The sequence below is a fragment of the Bufo gargarizans genome, chromosome 2 (genome assembly GCF_014858855.1).
Source record: "Bufo gargarizans isolate SCDJY-AF-19 chromosome 2, ASM1485885v1, whole genome shotgun sequence".
NCBI lineage: Eukaryota > Metazoa > Chordata > Amphibia > Anura > Bufonidae > Bufo > Bufo gargarizans.
In genome coordinates this window covers 40684931-40702946 of record NC_058081.1, presented here as the reverse complement: position 1 = coordinate 40702946, position 18016 = coordinate 40684931, and the positions used below count along the sequence as shown (strand labels likewise).

General features: G+C 43.4%; 5 non-coding genes across 5 annotated transcripts; 1 reads left to right on the top strand and 4 right to left on the bottom strand.

Annotated features, from left to right (window-relative positions):
* Positions 1-1104: 1104 nt before the first annotated feature.
* TRNAK-UUU lies at positions 1105-1177 on the bottom strand. The gene has a single exon. It is a non-coding gene; the product is annotated as a tRNA-Lys (tRNA).
* Positions 1178-4286: 3109 nt separating this feature from the next.
* TRNAK-UUU lies at positions 4287-4359 on the bottom strand. Its single transcript has one exon. It is a non-coding gene; the product is annotated as a tRNA-Lys (tRNA).
* A 6916-nt stretch (positions 4360-11275) lies between these two features.
* Positions 11276-11348, bottom strand: TRNAK-UUU. The gene has a single exon. It is a non-coding gene; the product is annotated as a tRNA-Lys (tRNA).
* A 1541-nt stretch (positions 11349-12889) lies between these two features.
* On the top strand, positions 12890-12962 carry TRNAK-UUU. The gene has a single exon. It is a non-coding gene; the product is annotated as a tRNA-Lys (tRNA).
* A 3005-nt stretch (positions 12963-15967) lies between these two features.
* On the bottom strand, positions 15968-16040 carry TRNAK-UUU. The gene has a single exon. It is a non-coding gene; the product is annotated as a tRNA-Lys (tRNA).
* Between the last annotated feature and the right edge of the window lie 1976 nt (positions 16041-18016).

The window sequence follows — 18016 nt, the reverse complement described above, 5'->3', positions numbered from 1 at the left end:
GCCCTCCTGATAATGTGAGTTCAAATAGTTGTGTGCAGCATTTAAATTCCTGGGATAACCCCTTTAACACTGCACAAGTCTGGCTTTTATCACCTGGTAGACTGCTTTGCAGACAAAAAAAAGATAGGGCCAAATGCGAGGGACCTTGCGAAAAAAATACATAATAAAAATTATGCAAATTGTATGTATGCCTAAATAGTAAAAACAAAAACTAAAGGCCGTCCTGCAAACTTGGCTCATCAATGTAGAAATAGGAAAATTATGAGAAGCAACAAATTGTTATATATATATAAACAAAATATTATTTACAAAGGGGACACTGCGGACGGCAGATATTATTTACACTGAGGGGCACTATGGGGGGCATAATATCTACGGTTTCGTTTCCAAGTGGTACCTTGGAACAGAACCGGAGTTTGGTAAAAGGTATTTTCAGTAGAAATTAAATTCTGAAGTTATTATGCGAAGTCTCGCGAGACTTCGCCTCATAGGAGCAAATACATTCTAAGGCTACTTTCACACTAGCGTTCGGCTAGCGTTTGATCGGATCCGTTCTGAACGGATCCGATCATAATAATGCAGACGGAGGCTCCGTTCAGTACGGATCCGTCTGCATTATTTTAGCAAAAAAAAGCTAAGTGTGAAAATAGCCTAGTACGGATCCGTCCAGACTTTCAATGTAAAGTCAATGGGGGACGGATCCGCTTGAAGATTGAGCCACATTGTGGCATCTTCAAACGGATCCGTCCCCATTGACTTACATTGAAAGTCTGGACGGATCCGCACGGATCCGCACGCCTCCGAACGGCCAGGCGGACACCCGAACGCTGCAAGCAGCGTTCAGCTGTCCGCCTGTCCGTGCGGAGGCGAGCGGAGCGGAGGCTGAACGCCACCAGACTGATGCAGTCTGAGCGGATCCGCCTCCATTCAGACTGCATCAGGGCTGGACGGCTGCGTTCGGGTCCGCTCGTGAGCTCCTTCAAACGGAGCTCACGAACGGAAACCCGAACGCTAGTGTGAAAGTAGCCTAATACTGTACAGAGCACTCGCACCATACAGTATGGTATTTTTTTTACCTGTTTGATTTCTTATCCTAAAAGCTAACGCCCGAACAGGGACTTGAACCCTGGACCCTCAGATTAAAAGTCTGATGCTCTACCGACTGAGCTATCCGGGCTCTCTGTGGAGCGATTGAAGTTATGACTTTCTGACCGACTGTATTTTCTTTCTTTTTATAGCTCCACCTTTTACCATACCGTGCACTAGTATCTGCTTCCTAGAATTTTCACATACATTTAGTATGTACAGGTGACTTGAAAATTATTTCTTCCCATGTGCATAACCTTACATTTGTCAGTGTTAAAGGATAACTGTCACATTTGGACCCTAATTTCAATTTTCATATATGTAGTTACTATTACCATGATATTCCAGAATCACTAACTATTCGACTTACCTACCCCATATTTCAGAAGATTCAGCTCTTAGCAACCAGTCTGCATAAAACTGCAATTTCACTATTCTGTTAAGATGGCTGCCACTGCCCTCACCCTGAGGCTAATTCTGCCTGCCCTCACTACCCACAATGCATTGAGCTCCTCGTGCACTAGCTTCTGCACCTCAACCAATGGTTGCTCTCCACACTTAAACACGCCCTCCTCCTATCACCTACACTTTAGGAAGTGGCTGGATTGTGGAGCGTTAATTCATGTGTCTTATTTATGTGTACTGTCATCTTTTGCCTTTCATTGCCTTTTGCCATTGCAGCCCCCAGTGCCTCTCCATCAGCCCCCAGTGCCCTCTCCATCAGCCCCCAGTGCCCTCTCCATCAGCCCCCAGTGCCCTCTCCATCAGCCCCCAGTGCACCCTCCCCGGTATTAAAATCATTGGTGGGCAGTTCGGACCCCCCAATCATTGGTGGTAGCCGCAGTTCCGATCGGAGTCCCAGCAGTGTACTGCTGGGGCTCTGATCGGTTACCATGGCATCCAGGACGCTACTGAAGTCCTGTCTGTCATGGTCAGTTACTCTGCAGCAATATACTTACATGCGCTGTGGCCGCCGGGCGCTCCTTATTCTTGTAACTTCCAGGTCTTTGCGGCGCATTGCTTATGCTTATAGCAATGCGCCGCACAGACCTGTGACGATTTTTAGGTTTTTAGGAGTTATTTACTAAAGAGCCAAAAGTTAAAACATGGCAAACAAGGTGATATTAATCACCAAAATCCAATATTGAAAACAATATGTGACCGTTATCCTTTAAACATCATCTGCCACTTGTATAGTGATGGACAGAGCACTCAACGGAAAGCCGGGACCATGTGGTTTGAACAAATAATACACTTATTTATTTGTACTATAAATCACCAGTCCTGGTGATTTATAGTGCAAATAAATAAAAGTGTATTATTTGTTCAAATTACATGGTCCCGGCTTTCTTTTGAGTGCTCTGTCCATCACTATACATTCCCCCCCCCCCCCCCATTCGAGTGAGTGATCTCGTTTGGACAGGTGCACCTCCTTGGTGTCCAAGTTTCATTTAGTGCGACATCTTACCTATTGTCTATCATCTGCCACTTCTCTGCCCAAGCCTCAAATCTATCCAGATTCATCTGTACCAGTATTTTTCTAATGCAAACCAGATCCCATTATTGTAGCAGACCCTCATGAGGTGTTCATTTTATAGTCAGTGTGGTCCACTAGGAGGCGTTCATTTTAGTCAGTGTGGTCCACTAGGAGGCGCTAATTTTGTAGTCAGTGTGGTCTGCCAGGGGGTATTCATTTCTGTCGTTTGATGGAAATGCCTCTTCCATTATTTTACTTGTTCTCCTTCTAGAAGGGACAATTTTGTGTATTGTAATTTATTTTATTTTTGCGATTACTAAAAAAAAATAAAACATTTTACTTCTGCTTTTATCCTCTTACAAAAAACCAGCTATACAATGCACTATCTGTACAGAGATGTATCTGTAGATACCAGAACGTTGTGCTTGGGAAGAAATGATACATGGCGAAAAATATGATTAAAGGGGTTCTGCACTTTGTTTTAACTGATGATCCCCCATTTTTAATGTATTTCCATACATAATGTACTGGGATCTACAGATAAATCTCTCTCTATATACCAGTGGATTGTTTGCGTGTTTTTAAGAGGATAAAAGTGGAAGTATGTATTTTTTTTAAATTAATTTCTAAAAATTTAATAAGGACACAAAATAAGCAACAATTAGCAGCGGGTCCTGAACCTGGGACTTTCTATATTTCAGCCAAGCGTTAAGCCACAGAGGACAATGCTACTAACAAAAAGATTTCCTTTGACTAAAAACCTTAAAGGGGTTCTGCACTTTGTTTTAACTGATGATCTATCCTCTGGATAGATCATCAGCTTCTGATTGGCGGGGGTCCGACACCCCCGCAGATCAGCTGTTTGAGAAGGCAGCGGCGCTCCAGTAGCGCCGCGGCCTTCTCACTGTTTATTGTTTACTAGCGTGGGCGGGGCTAAACTCTGTTCACTTGAATGGAGCTTAGCCCCGCCCACGCTAGTCGATACTAGTCGTGACGTCAGTGGGCCGGCGGTAAACAGTGAGAAGGCCGCGGTGCTACTGGAGCGCCTCTGCCTTCTCAAACAGCTGATCGGCGGGGGTCCCGCGTGTCGGACCCCCGCCGATCAGAAGCTGATGATCTATCCAGAGGATAGATCATCAGTTAAAACAAAGTGCAGAACCCCTTTAAGGTTTTTAGGCAAAGGAAATATTTTTGTTAGTAGCATTGTCCTCTGTGGCTTAACGCTTGGCTGAAATATAGAAAGTCCCAGATTCAGGACCCGCTGCTAATTGTTGCTTATTTTGTGTCCTTATTAAATTTTTAGAAATTAATTTTAAAAAATACATACATCCACTTTTATCCTCTTAAAAACACGTATACAATCCACTGGTATATAGAGAGATTTATCTGTAGATCCCAGTACATTATATATGGAAATACATTAAAAATGGGGGACACTATGGAGAACATTATTTACAATGGGGGACAGTATGGGGAATATTATTTACACTGGGAAAAAAAGTCCCAAAAACAATAAAATGTATCCATTTTTAACGACCAATTGAAACTGATGCAAAACAGATGAAAAACAGCCATTAAAAACGGATAGATGTCCAGCACATACTGATGCAAGATGGCCATACAAAACAGACAGTTTATATATTTTTTTACTGTAGTGAGTGTAGTGAGCCTTACCTTCATGACAATAATGTGTTGTTGTTTTTTTCCTTGACCAAAAGTGTCTCGCCCGAACAGGGACTTGAACCCTGGACCCTCAGATTAAAAGTCTGATGCTCTACCGACTGAGCTATCCGGGCTCTCTGCAGAGTGATTGAAGTCCTAACTTTCTGACCGACTGCGTTTCCTTTATTTTTCCATAGCTTCACCTTTTACTAGTACCTCCATAAATACAGGACCAAACCTGGGCAAGGTTAATCACACACGTATTTACAAATGCCTATGAAGGCAATAGAAACCTATCTTGGCCCAAGTCGAACTAATACTTCACTTTTATTAAACAAATCATTAAAAAGTGTCACTAATAATTGTGATTCACATCTAATGGGACACAGACAGACAACCAAAATAACCTTCTAAGGTATTAAAAACACAGTTTATGGCCCACTGTGAGAGATGGTATATGTCATCGTATGGAGGCGATATATGTGATCACTCACTCCAACAAGAATGAGAACAGCAAAAAAGCTGCAGCGTGCCCACAAGTGTTATGCTAGCTAGGTGCCGGCTAGAATTGATTGATGTTACCAAATGTCAATAGTGGGAGACTGATGCCATCATCCCACTATATGAATTGAAGGACTGTTTGACAGCCTACTATTTGCCAACACACAGGGCACTAGCCGTAGACTAGGATGTGTGAGCTACTGCTAGTGCCAATGAGATGCCAGTGAACGAGCCCAGCCACTGTTATTTGCTGACTGGGTGCGTTATCACGTCTCTGAATGCTGTTACCAACACAGACTGGTTAGCAACAAGAGGCAACAAATCATACAAATTGTTGCCCTTTATTTGTGTGGGGGGATTTGTGGCATCCACCCGCTACACAATTAGATGTGGTCTAGGGCAACTAACCCTTGAGTAATGGCAATGGCTACACTGTTAGTAACCTGAGTGTGCGAGCTGCTGGTAGATACCAGACAGTTCCTGTCAGCACAATCAGGACTAGCCTCTAGTGCCAATGAGATGCCAGTGAGCAAGCCCAGCCACTATTAGTTACTGACTGGGTGCGTTATCACGTCTCTGAATGCTGTTACCAACGCAAGCTGGTTAGCAACAAAAGGCAACAAATCATACAAATTGTTGCCCTTTATTTGTGTGGGGGGATTTGTGGCATCCACCCGCTACACAATTAGATGTGGTCTAGGGCAACTAACCCTTGAGTAATGGCAATGGCTACACTGTTAGTAACCTGAGTGTGCGAGCTGCTGGTAGATACCAGACAGTTCCTGTCAGCACAATCAGGACTAGCCTCTAGTGCCAATGAGATGCCAGTGAGCAAGCCCAGCCACTATTAGTTACTGACTGGGTGCATTATCACGTCTCTGAATGCTGTTACCAACGCAAGCTGGTTAGCAACAAAAGGCAACAAATCATACAAATTGTTGCCCTTTATTTGTGAGGGGGGATTTATGGCATCCACCCTCTACACAACTAAACGTGCACTAGGGCAACTAACCCTTAAATAGAGGCGATGGCTATACTGTTGGTAACCTGAATGTGCGGGCTGCTGGTGGATACCAGACAGTTCATGTCAGCACAATCAGGGCTAGCAAGACCTATGTCTACCTAGAAAAGCAGCCTGTTGATAATGTTAGGCAGGTACTGATGACATGTGCAGGGCTAGCAGACTGCTGTCCTCCTGAATGTGTGACCAGTCGTGAATGCTAGACGGGTCACTACTGATGTTCTTCAACAAAGGGCCACATATCTGCTAATTAAAACCTAAAGCTGCCCCCCGACATGTTTCGCCAGTCTCACTGGCTTCCTCAGGGGTAACGGGCAGCAATGAATGAAAGCCTGTACCGGAAGACTACATAGTGTCCCCATGATTGGCAGATGCATTTAGCCCATCAGTGATGGAGGCAGAACCTACCATCGCCCAATCACCGTAATCGGAGGTGGCTGACATCATCTCCCTGTGCCAGACCTCTCCGTTACCTCACACTTGACGTCATTGCGGCGTCAAAATACCTCAAAGAGCATGCGCCGGCACTCCGGCATGAGCTCTTCGGCAAAGCGGCTCAATGCGCATGCGCTGCGCAATAGATGGCTGCGCACAGACTCCGGGCGGACCGAATCACCCCGCAAGACCTAACACATCACATCTCACATCGCAAGAGGGGGAGGTAATTTTGACATTCATTGTCAGAATTAATCCCTATAGCTTTGAATAAAAGCTTCTAAGGTCAAATGTATAAAATATTTTTTTTTCAGACTTACATAAGTTAACCCTTTATACTATGATGCAAATAGCTTATACAGCAGTGCCACCTAGGTATCCGTAGGTGACATTACAACAGTAGCAAAAGTGCATTCTGGGTAAGGTTATGATGTCACATTTTTATCAATGGTCACGCCCATCCGACAATGATTGGAAAGTTCCAAACTAGGAAGGTGTGTTTAACTGATAAGTTTGTGGTCATAAACCACACAAAGATAGACACAAAAAAAGAAGGGGAGAGAGAAGTGAAGCTCTCTAGAGGGGTCTATCAAGATGAAAACCATGGTGAGATGCGCTATGATGGACCACCCAGCTTTCATAGGAGCAGAAGTGAGATTCCTACTAGGACTTGGTAAGAGACACAGAAAATGATATTTCATTTTATTAAGACTAATTTGATAGTGTGGGTGAAATTATACTATCTAGATTGGCGAATAAATAAATACATTAATTAATTGATCATCTCCATATTGAGATGTAGCCTTAGGATATTGTGAGGCTTCATTCTACCTGCAGAAGAATCAAGACTCATAATCTAGCAAAGCATTAAATAATTGCATATATATATATATATATTGATAGAACATTCTTCGCCAAGCTAAGTGATGGATTCCCACAGGAAAGACTTTTTTCAAGTCCTTCTCATTTCAGTCATATGTGTGAAAATAGTCCAGGATGGGGCAGAAGGATACAGTTATCTCTTCTAAGTTATATCCTTGGATGGATATGCCCATCCCTAATGTCATGTGATGTGTATGTAGTTGGTTAGGGGGGGCAGAATGTATTTAGTATTCTATATTGATGTCTAGGATTAGACAGGCCCGTCCTGATATCATGAGGTTTTTTCTGAACAGAAGTAATATATATAACCTACTATAAACTTACTATAGGCCGGTAAGTTTAACATCTGTTGTGGGTAAACTTTTTGAAGGTTTTCTGAGAGATGCTATATTAGAGCATCTCAACGGAAATAAGCAAATAACGCCATATCAGCATGGCTTCGTGAGGGATCGGTCATGTCACACTAATTTAATCAGTTTCTATGAGGAGGTAAGTTCTAGACTTGACAGCGGCGAATCAATGGATGTCGTATATCTGGACTTCTCCAAAGCATTTGACACTGTACCACATAAAAGGTTAGTATATAAAATGAGAATGCTCGGACTGGGAGAAAATGTCTGTATGTGGGTAAGTAACTGGCTCAGTGATAGAAAACAGAGGGTGGGCATTAATGGTACACACTCAGATTGGGTCATTGTCACTAGTGGGGTACCTCAGGGGTCTGTATTGGGCCCTATTCTCTTCAATATATTTATTAATGATCTTGTAGAAGGCTTGCATAGTAAAATATCAATTTTCACAGATGACACTAAACTGTGTAAAGTAATTAACACTGAAGAGGACAGTATACTACTACAGAGGGATCTGGATAGATTGGAGGCTTGGGCAGATAAGTGGCAGATGAGGTTTAACACTGATAAATGTAAAGTTATGCACATGGGAAGGAATAATGCAAGTCACCCGTACATACTAAATGGTAAAACACTCGGTAACACTGACATGGAAAAGGATCTAGGAATTTTAATAAACAGCAAACTAAGCTGCAAAAAACTGTGTCAGGCAGCTGCTGCCAAGGCCAATAAGATAATGGATTGCATCAAAAGCGGCATAGATGCCCATGATGAGAACATAGTCCTACCACTTTACAAATTACTAGTAAGACCACACATGGGCTCCTGTAAACAAGGCAGACATAGCAGAGCTGGAGAAGGTCCAGAGGAGGGCTACTAAAGTAATAACTGGAATGAGGCAACTACAGTACCCTGAAAGATTATCAAAATTAGTTAGGTTATACACTTTAGAAAAAAGATGGGGAGGGGAGATCTAATTACTATGTATAAATATATCAGGGGTCAGTACAGAGCTCTATCCCATCATCTATTTATCCCCAGGACTGTGACGAGGGGACATCCTCTGCGTCTGGAGGAAAAAAGGTTTGTACACAAACATAGAAGAGGATTCTTTACGGTAAGAGCAGTGAGACTATGGAGCTCTCTGCCTGAGGAGGTGGTGATGGTGAGTACAATAAAGGAATTCAAGAGGGGCCTGGATGTATTTCTGGAGTGTAATAATATTACAGGCTATAGCTACTAGAGAGGGGTCGCTGATCCAGGGAGTTAGTCTGATTGCCTGATTGGAGTCGGGAAGGAATTTTTTATTCCCCTAAAGTGAGGAAAATTGGCTTCTACCTCACAGGGTTTTTTTGCCTTCCTCTGGATCAACTTGCAGGATAACAGGCCGAACTGGATGGACAAATGTCTTTTTTCGGCCTTATGTACTATGTTATACTTAACCTATTTTCCTATTTTGATATCCTAACCTAATAATAGCTTGGTTATAAGGTGACAAGTTATTTCCACTCACATGTATTGTTAAGCTTGTAATGCTTTATATTAATGCTATATATATATATATATATTCATTTGCATGTATCATTGTGTTTATTTACATATATATGTTTATAACCTTGTAACCAATAAACCTGTGTATTATTGTATAATGCAGAGCTACATTTTTATCATTAACGTCATCTCACGTCAAAGGAACTTATTTATCTGAGGAAATAGTCTGAAATAGATGCGAATTGTATCAATTAGGTTGTCTACAATTCACCAGGTCATGATTTTAAGAATTTATGACAAATTTTATTTTTTTATGGTTAATTATTTTTATGACCATAATTAATAATTCTTAATTGAATTATTACCCCCCGACAAGTTAAATGTCGCCGTTCCCTGGGGAGCAAGTCGTACCTACAGTACAGATCAAAAGTTTGGACACACCTTCTCATTCAAAGAGTTTTCTTTATTTTAATGACTATGAAAATTGTAGATTCACACTGAAGGCATCAAAACTATGAATTAACACATGTGGAATTATATACATAACAAAAAAGTGTGAAACAACTGAAAATATGTCATATTCTAGGTTCTTCAAAGTAGCCACCTTTTGCTTTGATTACTGCTTTGCACACTCTTGGCATTCTCTTGATGAGCTTCAAGAGGTAGTCACCTGAAATGGTCTTCCAACAGTCTTGAAGAAGTTCCCAGAGATGCTTAGCGCTTGTTGGCCCTTTTGCCTTCACTCTGCGGTCCAGCTTACCCCAAACCATCTCGATTGGGTTCAGGTCCGGTGACTGTGGAGGCCAGGGCATCTGGCGCAGCACCCCATCACTCTCCTTCATGGTCAAATAGCCCTTACACAGCCTGGAGGTGTGTTTGGGGTCATTGTCCTGTTGAAAAATAAATGATGGTCCAACTAAACGCAAAACGGATGGAATAGCATGCCGCTGCAAGATGCTGTGGTAGCCATGCTGGTTCAGTATGCCTTCAATTTTGAATAAATCCCCAACAGTGTCACCAGCAAAGCACCCCCAAACCATCACATCTCCTCCTCCATGCTTCACGGTGGGAACCAGGCATGTAGAGTCCATCCGTTCACCTTTTCTGCGTTGCACAAAGACATGGTGTTTGGAGCCAAAGATCTCAAATTTGGACTCATCAGACCAAAGCACAGATTTCCACTGGTCTACTGTCCATTCCTTGTGTTCTTTAGCCCAAACAAGTCTCTTCTGCTTGTTGCCTGTCCATAGCAGTGGTTTCCTAGCAGATATTCTACCATGAAGGCCTGATTCACACAGTCTCCTCTTAACAGTTGTTCTAGAGATGTGTCTGCTGCTAGAACTCTGTGTGGCATTGACCTGGTCTCTAATCTGAGCTGCTGTTAGCCTGCGATTGCTGAGGCTGGTGACTCGGATGAACTTATCCTCCGCAGCAGAGGTGACTCTTGGTCTTCCTTTCCTGGGGCGGTCCGCATGTGAGCCAGTTTCTTTGTAGCGCTTCATGGTTTTTGTGACTGCACTTGGGGACACTTTCAAAGTTTTCCCAATTTTTCGGACTGACTGACCTTCATTTCTTAAAGTAATGATGGCCACTCGTTTTTCTTTACTTAGCTGCTTTTTTCTTGCAATAATACAAATTCTAAAAGACAATTCAGTAGGACAATCAGCTGTGTATCCAGTACGGAACTGATGGTCCCAACCCGATTTATAAGGCAAGAAATCCCACTTATTAAACCTGACAGGGCACACCTGTGAAGTGAAAACCATTTCAGGTGACTACCTCTTGAAGCTCATCAAGAGAATGCCAAGAGTGTGCAAAGCAGTAATCAAAGCAAAAAGTGGCTACTTTGAAGAACCTAGAATATGACATATTTTCAGTTGTTTCACACTTTTTTGTTATGTATATAATTCCACATGTGTTAATTCATAGTTTTGATGCCTTCAGTGTGAATCTACAATTTTCATAGTCAATAAAATAAAGAAAACTCTTCGAATGCGAAGGTGTGTCCAAACTTTTGGTCTGTACTGTACTTCTAGCGACACCACTGCCTAAGTCAGGTTAGGCCCACCACCCTCTATCTATCTAAAACATTAATCTCCATTGTTATCATTGTACATATCATCTGTAAGATGTAATCGGTTCTTTGTAAATAATCCCATAAGAAAAATGGTCAAAGGTGCAAGTATTTAGCTCCTAAATTAGCTTTTGTGGTGTACTCCGAGTGGGTCGATGCAACCTAGTTTCCTAGTCACTTTCGCAGTCTTCATTTTTCTCATCACTTTTGATCCTTTGCCTCAGTTGCCTAACTTTCATGGCAATAACGTGTTGGAGTTTTGTTTAACGTGTTTGATTTCTTATCCTAAAAGCTAACGCCCGAACAGGGACTTGAACCCTGGACCCTCAGATTAAAAGTCTGATGCTCTACCGACTGAGCTATCCGGGCTCTCTGCAGAGTGATTGAAGTTACGACTTTCTGACCGACTGTGTTTTCTTTCTTTTTATAGCTCCACCTTTTACCATTCTTTGCACTAGTACCTGCTTCCTAGAATTTTCACATACATTTAGTATGTACAGGTGACTTGAAAATTATTCCTTCCCATGTGCATAACCTTACATTTGTCAGTGTTAAAGGATAACTGTCACATTTGGACCCTAATTTCAATTTTCATATATGTAGTTACTATTACCATGATATTCCAGAATCACTAACTATTTGACTGACTTACCCCATATTTCAGAAGATTCAGCTCTTAGCAACCAGTCTGCATAAAACTGCAATTTCACTATTCTGTTAAGATGGCTGCCACTGCCCACAGCCCTGAGGCTAAGCCCACTGAGGAGGCGTGTCTCAGCTCTCTCCCTATCACAGCTCAGGAGGCGTGTCTCAACTCTCTCCCTATCACAGCTCAGGAGGCGTGTCCATGATCTCCCTATCACAGCCCAGAAGGCAGTTAAAGGATGAAACTGAGCATGTGCGGCCATCTCAGAGAGCCGGACAAAGAAATAAGAAAAAGAGCAAACAGTAGGTGGAGCTCTACAAAATTTTTACTTACATGCCATTACAAAAATATTCAGATCCAGGTGCTGGTTTGAAAACTGTAGAATATTTTCTGTGGGACAACCCCTTTAAAAAAAAAAAAAAACAGCCTGTCATAGTCAAATAGGAAATGGTAGCTGCCACAGTTTTTTCCCATGATATGAAATATACCAAATAATCAATGCATACAGGTAAAAATTGCATAAAAGGTTTGAGGAGAAGAATCTTCCCTCTTGAGATGTTGTGTAAAGAGATGGAAAAAATTACAGGAACAGAAATCGGGGGCAGAGTGGCCCTGGAAAGAAGATCTAAAAGTGGCCTCATGTTGTTTGTGCAGGGTCGAGCTGCGGTTCCTTGGGCCCATCAGAGCCTGTTATTCTCGACACCCAACCCTCATCATCAATAATATTGAATAGGTTTTAAATTAAAGAACTAGACCCTAGTAGCAAGTGATTGACTCCAAAGAAAGCCAAATGGGTTTTATTATTCTGAATCTTCAAGGATGGTATCAGATCCTGGGCCCACCAGAGGATCCCCCAATCCAACCCTGTGTTGGTGAGTTCAAAAGGAAAGTAGGCAGGGCTGGCACAAGTAGGCAGAGTTAGTCCCCCTCTCGTCCGTCGTGCATTCATACGACCATAGGCATTCCGTGCCCATATTGCGGTCACCAATCTTTAAGATAGGGAGCGATGCAGAACGGAGGCATGGATCGGACGCACTCGGAAGCGCTTTAATGGTTTTTTTGGTCCATGCCTCCACACTATAAAAGATACAACATGTTCTATTGTTTAAGGTATATGGTGGTTTGCGGACCCATTCAACTATAATTCTAGTTGAATAAAATTCTAGGAAGCAGGTACTAGTGCACAGTATGGTAAAAGGTGGAACTATAAAAAGAAGGAAACGCAGTCGGTCAGAAAGTCATAACTTCAATCACTCTGCAGAGAGCCTGGATAGCTCAGTCGGTAGAGCATCAGACTTTTAATCTGAGGGTTCAGGGTTCAAGTCCCTGTTCGGGCGTTACCTTTTAGGATAATAAATCAAAAGTTATTGCCATGAAAGTTAGGCATATGAGGCAAAGGATCAAAAGTGATGAGAAAAATGAAGACTGCGAAAGTGACTAGGAAACTAGGTTGCATCGACCCACTCGGAGTACACCACAAAAGCTAATTTAGCAGCTAAATACTCGCACCTTTGACCAAGTATATCACTTACGGGCCAAAAATATGCTTACACTAGGTCGCATCTTGTCTATCTGGTTCTATTCTATTTAATTAACAAACAATGGGGAAAAACAGGGACTTGAACCCTGGACCCTCAGATTAAAAGTCTGATGCTCTACCGACTGAGCTATCCAGGCTTGTAGGAAAACTAATGAAAGTATTTACATAGTGACAAAAGTCAACATTCCAATGACACATTGGGCCAGAGTTATCATTAGCTCAAGTCAGAATAATGGAGTGAAAAAGTCGCACATTTTTGCGCAATCACTAAAACTGCGCAAAAATTTGCGACTTTTTTCTGCTCTGTGCTATGCTCGCCAGTTTTCTGAAAGTGGGCGTGTTTTCTTATGTAAATTAATCTCTAGACAGATTTACTATTGAGACTATTTAAAAAGTCGCAAAAAAGTTGCAAAAAAGTCACAAAAAATTGCGCAATTTCACTCCAGTGAGGACCATGCTTATCTTATGAGACTTTTTAATAGAACATGCGACTTTTTCATAAAGATGTGCGACTTTTTCATAAAGATGTGCGACTTTTGTAAAGCTGCTTACTGACGGATAAACTGCTACCGTCAAACCACATTTATTACAGTCTTAAAGGGCCGATCATAAATCTGACTTGGCTAAAACTGACTTTAGCCATATGTGAAAGTGGAGTGAGCTGTCAGAGTCGTGATAAATCTGGCCCATTGACTTTTGGTCAGAGTTTACAGCAGAGGTGGATCATCTTGGAGAAGTAGAGAATGAAAGGGAGAGTTTAGAAAGGGATAGTATATTTACACAGTAGTAACAGACTGCATAATGATGATGCAGTTCAGTACAAGAGATCAGATATGAACTTACTGTGCAGTGGCTGAGTTTGGGGTGGCCCATTGCTACACTGGGTCCCCCGGACACCAAAAAGATGTTTCTGTTCTCTAGAAGGGATGGTAAGGCATGGTGCACCACAATGGTAAATACCGTATTTTGTGCTTTACAAGACACACCAAGGTTTTAGAGGAGGTAAATCAGAAATACAAATTTTACAAAATAAATATTTTCATCAGACCACCAAATTAGACTCCTAATCTTTATCAGACCTCAGATTAGACCCCCATATCAGACCTCAGATAAGATCCCTATATCATACTTCATATCAGACCCCAGTGGCGTACCGCCCATAGAGGCAGACCACGCCACTGCTATGGGGCCCGCGGCACTGGGGGGCCCGTAGCGCAGAGGAAGCCCCGCCCATCCTATTTGGCCCCGCCCACTCATGACCGGCTGCTTTTCTCAACTCATCTTATCTTCTGCACAGAGTACAGACACCCCCCCGGGCCCCCCCTTGACCTGAGACTGTCTCAGACGTGACCTGACCCTCCTCCTGACCCGGCGCTCGAGCCGCTGGCCAATCAGCACAAGGCAACTCTCTGTTGAGGCAACTGCTGATTGGCCAGTGGGCGGCGCAAGGGGGCGGGCGGGAGAATCGACTCGAAATTCGCCGACGGCGACGGCTGTCACCCCACCAGAGTCAGTGCCTGCCCTGCCCCCTGAGCTGAGGAGAGACGAGCTGAGTGCTGACTGAGCCAGAAGGAGAGGGAGGAAGTACGGAAGATTCTGAATCTGAAGTGACTTGAGGAGGGTGACTGAGCAGTGTGCACCGTCCGTGTCCCTGGCTGGCTGGCCTGAAGAAGTAAGTCACAGTCTGGGGGGGGGGGGCCCCTCTATGTTTGGGGGTCTCCTCTGGCTCCGCTCCGCCTCCTTCCCTTTCTATCTGTCCACTCCAGGCACTGTAGGAGGAAAGCACACTGTCCTCTATGAGCCCCCTCCCCTGAGTCCTCTATGAGCCCCCAACTCCTAATGCCCCCCAAAATGCCAGGGGGAGAGGAGTAGAAGGAAAGCACACTGTCCTGAGCATTTTGGGGGGCATTAAGGGTTTGGGGGCTCATAGAGGACAGTCTGCTTTCCTCCTACTCTGTCCTGTATGAGCCTCCCCCCCCCCCCTGAATCCTCTATGAGCCCCCCTTATGCCCCCATTACCCCAAAATGCCCAGGGGGAAGGAGGAGTAGGAGACAAGCACACTGTTCTGAGTCTCTCCGCCCCCCCCTGAGTCCTCTATGAGCCTCCTGCCTCCCAACCCCTAATGCCCCCATTACAGCAAAATGCCCAGGGGGGAGATGAGTAGAAGGAAAGCACACTGTCCTGAGCATTTTGGGGGGCATTAAGGGTTTGGGGGGCTCATAGTGGACAGTGTGCTCTCCTACTCCTCCCCCCGGGCATTTTGGGGGGCATTAGGGATTCTTTAATGGGGGTGTGGCATGGGAGGAGCCAGGACAGGAGGTGGGACGGGCCAGGGGTGGGTAATGGGCGGGGTTAGGGGGCCCAATTCAGATGCTTGCTATGGGGCCCAGTGATTTCTATGTACGCCCCTGTCAGACCCCCATCAGACCTCAGATCATCAGAACCCCAATATAAGATCTCAGATGAGACAAAAACCAACTAACGGTACTTTCACACTTACGGCACAGGATTCGATTCCGGCAGGCAGTTCTGTCGCTGGAACTGCCTGCCTGATCCATCAAAACCGAACCAGAGTTTGGTAAAAGGTATTTTCAGTAGAAATTAAATTCTGAAGTTATTATGCATAGGAGCAAATACATTCTAATACTGTACAGAGCACACGCATTATACAGTATTCTGTGAATCAGCTTCAGATGCTTCCTAGTTAAGACTAGGAAGCATCTGAAGCTGATTCACAGAATACTGTAGCCTTTTTATGGCAATAGCATGCTGTTTTTTTGATTTCTTATCCTAAAAGCTAACGCCCGAACAGGGACTTGAACCCTGGACCCTCAGATTAAAAGTCTGATGCTCTACCGACTGAGCTATCCGGGCTCTCTGCAGTGTGATTGAAGTCATAACTTTCTGAACGACTGTGTTTTCTTTCTTTTTATAGCTCCACCTTTTACCATTCTGTGCCTGCTTCCTAGAATTTTCACATACATTTAGTATGTACAGGTTGTGCCTGCATACATACATAATTCCTCTGGGTAGCCATCTTATATGCTTCTGGCCTATGTAAAAAAAACTGTGAACTCTCATCTTCGTGAAGCCTGGGTTACCTATGATATAGATGGACACTTTTATTACCACTACTCTTTGAGGCCAGCTATAAAAGGTCATAAAGGCTATACCAGGCCCAGCTCATCCTGTCCTATAAGATGAGATCAGCTCGCTGTCAAGCCTGGCTGGAGCGTGACGTCATTAATTTCCAGGTCTAGTTTGAGGAGAGCTAATAGCCCTTAATTAGCTCTGGGCATAAAACCAGTCCACTTTCATATTTCATTTATGAATCAACTTATGCCCTTTCTGACACCAGATCCAGGCTCTACAGAGTATTGTGGTTAATTTGGTATCAAATATGACTAGAGGATGTGATTCTGTAGCTGACCTATGGGTGGTAGAAGAACTACAGGTCCCAGCATTACCGTGTGTGGTCTCATTCTGTAGGTAAATAAATAAGGATCGCAAATATGTATTCTGTATAAAAATATGCCGATGTATCAGGGAGATACGGGCTTAAGTATAATCCTCATTGTAGGAACTGAACTTTGATGGGGTCATAAAACACTTGGGGGCCAATCCCTAGGCTTCACAGTCCCTCTGCTGCCATTGGCTGACAGGAGTAAGTCTCCTGCCCATGGGAGAGTTCATAAAAATCTGTGCACAAGGACAGAGGAGAGAGACCCATGGAACATCACTAGACACTTAATTGGACATTGACGGCATATCCCTGTATCAGAAGAACTTTGAGGGTCTCCCCTGATACATACTGAAAAGGGGTTTGCAAGGATTCAAAAAGGACATATGAACGACCATCTGAAACCCTCCAGAGAAACTAAGTATTCTTTCATCTTTTTCCCTTTCATTTGAACTGTCGTGATTATTTATATTGTTATTATTATTCTGTAGATTTACAGTCATTTTCATTAGACTTGTATGCACTGCTTTTTACCGCTTATTAAAGATTATAAAATCTAAGTGGCCAAGTCTTCCATATTCTAAGCTGCTGAACAACGTACCTTGCCTTTGAAGAGACGTTACCAGGTAGTTAGTTAAATTGCATTTAGGAATTGTAGCTGGGGGTGATTGACTGCGGTTGGTCAGTAAGTGATATCCGGTTCATCCACTGATCTGTGTGATAGTGAATGACCCGGATAGTCGGCTCGTGGACCGGGAACCCACGTGGTGGCAGTTACCGAAGTGTAGTGGGGGGTGTTAGCCGAATGGTAATACCCCGGTCACGTGAGGTCTCTGTGTGTGCGCAGACTCCGTCACAGACCACTACGTCAGAGCTGTGGGATCCGGAGCGATCGGATCCATAGTTCGTGACATTTTCAGGTGACTTGAAAATTATTCCTTCCCATGTGCATAACCTTACATTTGTCAGTGTTAAAGGATAACTGTCACATTTGGACCCTAATTTCAATTTTCATATATGTAGTTACTATTACAATGATATTCCAGAATCACTAACTATTCGACTTACTTACCCCATATTTCAGAAGATTCAGCTCTTAGCAACCAGTGTGCATAAAACTGCAATTTCACTATTCTGTTAAGATGGCTGCCACTGCCCACAGCTAATCCCGCCTGCCCTCACTACCCACAATGCATTGAGCTCCTCGTGCACTAGCTTCTGCTCCTCAACCAATGGTTGCTCTCCACACTTAAACACGCCCTCCTCCTATCACATACACTTTAGGAAGTGGCTGCATTGTGGAGCGTTAATTCATGTGTCTCATTTATGTGTACTGTTATCTTTTCCCTTTCATTGCCTTTTGCCTTTGCAGCCCCCAGTGCCTCTCCAT